At 37.3% G+C, this 8,351-nt stretch overlaps 1 pseudogene; it reads left to right on the top strand.

The window, feature by feature from the left end:
- The first annotated feature begins 4,831 nt into the window (after window positions 1-4,831).
- On the top strand, window positions 4,832-7,675 carry LOC146644895 (uncharacterized; annotated as a pseudogene).
- The last annotated feature ends 676 nt before the right edge of the window (window positions 7,676-8,351 follow it).

Here is an 8,351-nt window from a genome sequence, read left to right as displayed (position 1 = left end):
AAATGCTTGTCCTCTACTTTGTATATTTTTATTTTGGATCCAGAAAATAATTAGACAGTGTTTAGAAAAAAAAATGTTTCACTTTCTCACCCTCCTCTGACTTTTTTCTTTTTCAGTTTTAAACATATACCTAAGAGTCTTTCTGCTTCGCTGATGCTCAGTCGTGCAGCTCAGTCTTTATATTCATCTTAAAAGCCAACTCCGCCTTTCCCTGTTGACAGACCGGACCGAGCCAGCCGCTGATTCAGAGCGTGCCCAGTGGAGCCCGATTAAAGCCCCCAGTGGTTTCTGGCTGGCAGATCACAGTTTAACTAAAAACTAAAATGGACAGCTCACAGCTCACAAAGCTTAGCTCACTGGAACTCAAATCAAAGCCTTCCTTTTTGGACAAATTTGGTCAAATTTTGTTGTGTATTTTGGCACTTTTCGGCACAGAGATTCACAATAATGGCAGAAGATGTGTTTATAGTCATAATGAATAAAAACTGGCAGTATAATTTATTTCCTCTGCAGCGCAAGTATTGGATAAACCTAGTGTGACCTTTCCCAGAGGCTGGCTTTGATCGCCACAGTGTGTTCATGCATCTGTTTGACAGTGATGGATTAGGGAAGGTCAAGTTAAACACAGGCCAAAGAGAACATAAAAAAAACTCTGTTTTTCAGACTTTCATGTTCTTGTAAAAGTCCTTTGAGAAATCTGCAGCTCGTCTGCTATCAGCTCCATCGTTTTACATTTACTAACACACCCAAATAAACAAACCAACAGTGTTCCTTTGCCCTAAGAGGTATATATAAAGCACTCAATTGGATAAGTAGTACCTTGCTATTAGGCACCAAGTAAAACTGTAACTGGGTAAACACAAGACCTCTCATTTACTGCATAGTGGCCATTTTAGGATAACTTGGGCTTACATCCTCTTGGTTTAATTGTCATCATATCTAAGCAGTCTAAGCATTTTTAAAATATGCTGCTTTCACTCTATGACTGCTGATATACTGTTTCAGTGATCTTGTTAGTTTACATTAAAACAATTAAAGCTAACAATTAATGTCAAAACAATATCTGCTTGATCTGTATTAAGGCATGCTACAATATAAGGATTTTTGTTGCTTGTGACACCTACACTGAAGGTGTAAACACATCCAGTCAATGAAATGACGACCAGGAACTGAATGACCATAGAAGCAAACAAAGTCAAAAACATTTAGTTATTTATTTGTTTTGCTACCTCTATTATGAGGTAGTGATGAAAAACTTGGACAATTTATTATTCATCAAACTTTTCAACAAAATTTGGATCAAATATCACAGAAACGAAAAAATAGTTGTGTGTCCTGTGAAGTCATTTTTACTTTTCACTCTCTCCCCGTCTCTGTAGACACTGGTTTAATTATATTTTAGTATTTCAGCATTACATTTCATTTGCATTGCTTTCTTTGTACCTGGATGGCTGAAATCCATATCGACCAATGAGGTGTTTCCCAAATTTCCAAGCGTTTTCACTGCCCCTGGTGGGTCACTTCAGTACTGCAGGTGGATCCAAAAAAGTTTTTAAAAAAGATTGATTTTTGTAATATGTTGTAATATTTTTAGTATTCCAGCTTTCTTTTCCTCTTCACATTACAAAGAGGATAATCCATAAAACTGGTTACAGAGATCATACAAATCCACTATTCTTAAAATAGAATACTACACTAAAATTCGCTGATCTGGTCCATTTTCTCACTGCGCAAATTATGTATAAAGCAATAAACAATCTACTTCCTTACAATATTGCTGAAAGTGAACAGCGATAAAATTTGAGAAGGGAATTAAATTTAAAACATCCCTGAATCCGTACAACACTAAAAAGCTTTTACATCTCTGTGTGTGGAGTGAAGCTGTGGGATAGACTAAGTGAAGAACTGAATCAATGTCTCAGCATGACTCAGTTTAAATAGCGGTTCAAAAATATGGTTTTTGCAAAGTACAGGGAGGAGGCAGGGCTTTGATCGGGTGTTCTCTCACCCACTACTTTCACACTAGGGATGCGTATGGGTGCTTGTATTACTGGGGTTATCATGTTAGTTACTAAATAGTAGAAAGGGGGGGTGAATAAATAAGTTTATCCTTCTTCCTACTCCTTTTTGAACATGCAAGTAATTTATAATTATTATTTCTTTGTTTTCCTTTGTTTGTTTCTCTTTTTTTCTCTGTTGTTGTTAAACTATTTTAACATGTTCAAAATAAAGTTACAGTACAATACAATCCCTCCAGATCTTCTATTTAGCAAACGTTTGCGCTCAAATTACAAGTGAACTCAGCACATTTAATTATTTTTTTAATCATTGTAATAGCTTTACCATAGAATTAAAGGGACTGCACAGTACAGCTAGTCTTGGTCTTTCCCTCCTGTCAGTTTTCAGAGGTGAAACACCACCCACAGAAGATCGATGTGTATCAAAGTCATAAACTTTTTAGTTGCAGTTAAAGAGCTCAATAAATACATCACAATTTTTCAAGGTCTGACATCAACAGGTCTCACTCTGTGCATCAAAAGAGTTCCTCCTCAGTCAGCACAGCGGTGCATTAAACACAGGGACATCAGTTTCAGCTATGCTGCCTTTCTGTTGCCTAGCTGCCTCCATCCTCACATCTCCGCTTTAATTAACCGTGCTGTGCACTCTGGTTTGAATAAATACACCGAGCGATCGAAGTAAAGTGAGGTTTCACATGGTTGACTTTAACAGAAAATCTGTGTTATACATCAAACTGCAGCAAACTGACAAGCATAGATGAAGATGAAGGTGATTAGCAGGGACCTTTTTGCCAGATGGATCCTGAATGTAATTAACCAAGTGGCCATTCCAGGTGATTCATTCCCATGTTTACCATTGGCTGGACTTGAAAAAAAAATGCAAATATAAACTGTTCACACACTTTTTTGTGTTATTCTGTGTATGTCTGAAGTCTGCACGAAAAGGATAGAGTCCAAAGTTAGCATGACTGTTCAAGGCACAACTGCCAAAATAACAGGAAATAATATGTGGTTGAAATAAAGCAGAATTTATCCATGACTTTTGAAATGTTAACTGATGCTATGGCGTGGTACAGAGGCTGACAAACTTTATTATTCTCAAATATTATATTTTACACTTAAACCTTTACCATTTTCTTCTTCTCTCAGCACTTTTATGTCAAGCTTTCTGTACTCTAATTTGTTGGTACAGAGGTCTAAAGTTGATCTTTTTTCTCTTGCTGTCTCTTTTTAATTTGCTAAAGTTATTTCTCTTTTGGTCTTTGTCACTGGCAGCCTCCTTATGACCCTATTAATCTCCAACTTCCCTGCTCTGCTTTCATCACACGCTCATTCAGTGTCTGATGTCTTCAGTGCTTCCTTCCTTCCTCTGTCTGTCTGTCCCACTTTTCATCTCCTCTCTCTTTTATCTCTCCACTTTCCTTTTTTCTTCTCTTATTAGTCTTTCTCAGTGAATCCCCCTCCCTCCTCAAGCTCTGATGGCAACACAAAAACACACATGCAAACACAGATTTGCTTTATAACACTATACACATAAGGAACGTTTACAGAACACATCAATCTGCACTTGTCCACAGGAGTGTCTATAAAAAAGCTGCTTCAATTCATTTTTTTTTTTTTTTTTTTTTGCTGCTGCTAAACAGCTTCACTTTACGGTGCTGGTGTGTGAGTGTGTAAGGAGAAAGCATGTAAATGCATACGAGGAGATATATCTTTCTTGTTATTTTGTGATGGGCTTGTCTTTATTGTTTCATTTAATACTAAAAATGTTCTTTATATAAATGTATGTTTTTGTCATCCACATGACAACACACATTGATTTTTTTCACTTCCTTCATTGCTCATTTATTTCTCTGGGTTCAACCAGCCATACAATTAATGTGTAAAGGATACAGTTAGGTTAGGCATAGGTTAAGAAAACCCGAGTTACCTTCAGGTTTTGTGTGTGTGTGTGTGTGTGTGTGTGTGTGTGTGTGTGTGTGTGTGTGTGTGTGTGTGTGTGTGTGTGTGTGTGTGTGTGTGTGTGCTTGCATGTGTGTGTGTGCTTGCATGTGTTTGACTCATAGGAACTCTGCTCTATATGTGAGCTGGTAAAACAGAAATACACTCCCTTTAAGAGAACATAAACCTTCTGTGATTTACAGTCAGTGTCCAGTCCAATTACCTTTACATATCCCCACATCACTCTCTTTGTGTTGCTCACACTCCCACAAAGGCACTCTACACTTAGAAAGGATGTGTTAAAAAATGACACAAAAAATGTGTTGTTACACTATTAACACATTTTGTGTAAATTTTAACATAACATGTGTAAGAAAATGTGTAAACATTGAAAAAATGTGTAAAACGCTTAACACACTTGATGTGTTGCACAGTTTAACACATTTTGTGTGTTATTTTCAGAATCTAACAACAGGACCTAAAATTAGCAGCTCAGTAATTTGATGCTAGCCCTGTGTTTAGTGAAATAAATTGTAGATTAACAATGTATTATAACTATATTAACTGAATAAATAAAATGTTTAGTTATTGTTTGTTTTCCTTAATCCTTTCCTCATTACTTTCAACACATAAAACATTTTATAATGTAATGTGGACCAAGGTGTACTAAAATTCTGAAAGAGGATTAATTTTTTCTTTCTCAATATGTATGGCATACCAATTAATGGCCATGGCTATACTATAAGCATAAGTATCCACAAAGAACAGGCTTAATTTTGACCGTAACATGTGAATACAATTGAAGCAAAAGTAGAAAATGAAATGAGTAAGAACACACATGCTTAAAATTGAAACAAATTCTGCCCAGCAACATGACATACCGGCGGCGGGAAGGGGGCGCTATCTTTCGCGCCAATGAGACAAAGGAGACAAAGATGGAGGTTAAGTCGCCTAGTATGTTGTCAGACCTTACAGTAAGTATCATTTACCAGTTTATCTTAATGTACTGAAAATATGCCGGGTTTCTGGAAGAATGTGAATTTATATAAATTAAAGGAGTTTAGAGTTTAAGTTAATTACTGCTTAACTATACCTAGCTAACCTTAATGTAACAGTCTTGCTAACATATCCTACTCTTAATTTTATTATTAGTTCTTGGATTTCGTGCCATACTCCATTAGAGTTAATGTGTTTTGGTAGTATTTTTATGTATTACTTTATTCATGTATTTATCTATTTACTTTATTTATGTATTAGAGTATTCAGAAATTGCTCTTAGAACCAGTGTGGTAGTTGGCTAGCGGCTCCGACAGGCATTATGTTGTCTATGAGCAACGCCAGAGTCAGCACCTAACCGTAGCAGTGTTGAGTAAAATGACAATATTGTCGTTAGCTCTGAATATAGCAAATGTAGTTATCACCGCGACCATTCGTTTACTAGCAGAGAATAGGAATAAAGACTGAGTAACTTTAACATGAAATATACCTCATATTGACAGAGATAATTATTTTTTCAAGCAGTTAAAGCAGTTTTTGCATCTAGTATGATTAACTAAAGTATGTGCACATTCTTTTTTAAGGCTTATTGCTGGAAACATGCTCTGATATAGTTTCTTTTTTATGCAGAACTTCTGAGGAAGTAATAGTCAGTGTTATTTAAAAAAACCAAACAACAGCAACTTGACCATGCAAATTATCTTACTTATTTAGCCATGTTTCATTTTTTCAGCACACATATGACAACTTAGAATCTGTCAAAGTCCTTGTAACCACTTTTATAGATGAGAAAGAAATTTGTAAAAAAAAAAAATTCTTATTGTCAGCAGTGCCACAGACATCAGACATCACTATTAGTCAGGATCAGATTTATTCACCAAGTAGCAACTAGAAGATAAAATCAATTTATTTATTATTCAGAATTTCTTTTAGTCATTGCGTTATAATCACGTAGTTAAGAAACCGCCTTCTTCTGCTGCAGCTTTTTGAGTAAACTCGTGCTTTTATGCTCTGTGGAAATTTGCTGTCATGACTTTGAAGATTATTGCAGAGAGGTAAAGTGTCTGGTGTTGCCTTTACACAGTCTACCATTACCCCAGAAGAACAAAGTCAACCCCTGAAGTCACTCAGGAAAGCCCCACAGATTCTTAAGGAGTATGAAACCTGTCGGTGCCATCGAGGAGGCTCCTTGTGAAGACTTGCATTGGGGATTTGGTGGAGAGGTGTGGTTAGTAAGTATCGCACTTTACTGTACTTTGTTAAAATTTTGCAATGAATGTTTTCCTTTAAAAATGTTGAAGTGCACAGAAGTAAAAAAGTTTACCTTTGTTTTCCAGTTACCCTCTTAGTGCAGAGAAGCTAACTGTAGCAAAAAGCATCCTCACCACTTTTCCACCCTTAAGTGGCAGGACAGGGGGAAGGATTTGTAAGTAAATTTAGCATTTTAATAATGTAAATTCCACTACATACTGTAAATTGCACTTGTTCCCACTTACTGTGTATCGTTTAACCTTTATCTAATTATTTATTAGAGCTTTTTTTCTCAGTTAAAATTGCTCAGCTGTTACCCATATACCTCTGTCCTTTCTTCCTCAGGAGCATTATTATGATCCAGTCTCTCATTGTGGATTCCTAGAGACTAAACTGCGCAACCTTAGACGGAATCTCGACCAGGGGCAGAGACATTATAAGAAGCGAAAAGTGACAGATGACTGTGGTGAAGACAAGAAGCTCAGGCGAGAGGATGGGAATACCAGCAGCACAGATGAGTGGGTCACCCAAGTTATTGCGGCCCTCAGCTGAGAACCTTCCAATTATCATGTCAGGCATGGAGGAAACATACACCAGTCTCAGAGCCTGGAATATTCGGAGAGTACCCACGGTTTTTGGACATGCCAAGTCTGGTAAGTTGCTTGGTTCTCTGGTAATGGTTTATGTACTCCTTCTCCACTCAGTTGTGTTTTGCATACAAAGTATATAACAGGAGTGGATACATTTGGAGGTATGTTTATGAGCTCCTAGTGAATATTTTGAAAGTTTTATAACTTCAGAGTTTGGTCATTACTCCCTGCGCACTGATTACAATGAGCATCACTTTTCACATGGTCCAAAATCTTAGTCGTACCACCAAATGACTATCTAATAGTAGGGACATCAAATGACAATGCAGAAAGTGCTGCTCGTGGAAGTGAAAACCCTACAAAAAATCACCTAAATCTGTATGAAACTCTGCTTTCAGCAGCACTATTTTCAACAAAAAAGCTCTACAGGACAAACCGCAGATAGACAACATAAGAAATTGTCTGCTAGAAAGTTGAACATCAGCTAAAAAGTCCTAATTTTTTCTCAGGGTCTGATGGGACCCAAATCATAGCTAAAATTAAGGAATAATGGACTTGTATTCAAATACCACTCCAAGTAAATTGTTGTTTCACTGTGTAGGTAAGCTTGATGTGGAATGGGTAACAGAAATGTGATACTGTAAAGTTTGATTTTAGCCATACAGCTACCAAATGGACAGAATGTACTTTTGATTTAATGTATTTAATGCTTCATTTTAAACTTAAACACTTCTTTTATTTCCGTAGGCTGGACTTGGAGTTTGGCAATTTTACAGGAGGAAAGGTGGATCTCTTTTTGCGAAAATGGGAAGCCAGTATCATTCCGAAGCTCAAATCAGTAGCTGCCCTGGAAACAAGAACCCCCCCGCCATGTGTTAACACACCTACTCCCAACAGTTGGTGCCAGTCGTTGCAGCCTTTTTTGCACTGGTATGTATTCAGTAAAGTTCTCACGGTATTTACCTGAGGAAAGCATTTGTCTACACCTCACTGAATACTATCTTTATCTTCCCCCATCTCCAAGCCTGGAACAAGTATTGCATCGCTTTGCAGTGATCCTGAAGCATCATCCACAACACACCAACCCCAGCTGATATGCATCGGTGATCTAAAGAGGGCAACCAGGCAGTACATCATTGTTGCTAAGAATGACAGAGTAACCATTTCTCTGAATGATGGCCTGACGTGTGCTGTGGATAAGCTTTTCAAACTGTACTGGGTATGTAACTTGTCCTATCCAGCACCACTTGGCTCCGTCTTCACCTTCTTTGAGTTTGTCTATGACCTGCCGCTGTCCACCCAAAGGAAAACCAAAGTACTGGAGCTGATTGCACAGATTAAAGGATGCAAGTAAAATGTTCACCTGTCCAAAATGTAGAGAGTCTCTGTTCACAGAGGTGAGAAACCTCATTTGGCATCTTTGTCAAATACACTGCTTATCAGGACTGACCATTTTTATGCCTATGCAGTGGAAAGGTCAGACAATATGAACTGATTGGCTGAAATTTTTGATTTTTGTATTTAAACCCAAGGTACAAAATTGTATAACCTGGAT

This window comes from Rhamphochromis longiceps, linkage group LG20 (genome assembly GCF_057381845.1).
Source record: "Rhamphochromis longiceps isolate RC_006_pf linkage group LG20, R_longiceps_female_GT1.1, whole genome shotgun sequence".
In the NCBI taxonomy this organism is placed as follows: Eukaryota; Metazoa; Chordata; class Actinopteri; order Cichliformes; family Cichlidae; genus Rhamphochromis; species Rhamphochromis longiceps.
The sequence above is the reverse complement of the archived record's forward strand: the minus strand, read 5'-3'. Positions and strand labels throughout refer to the sequence as shown.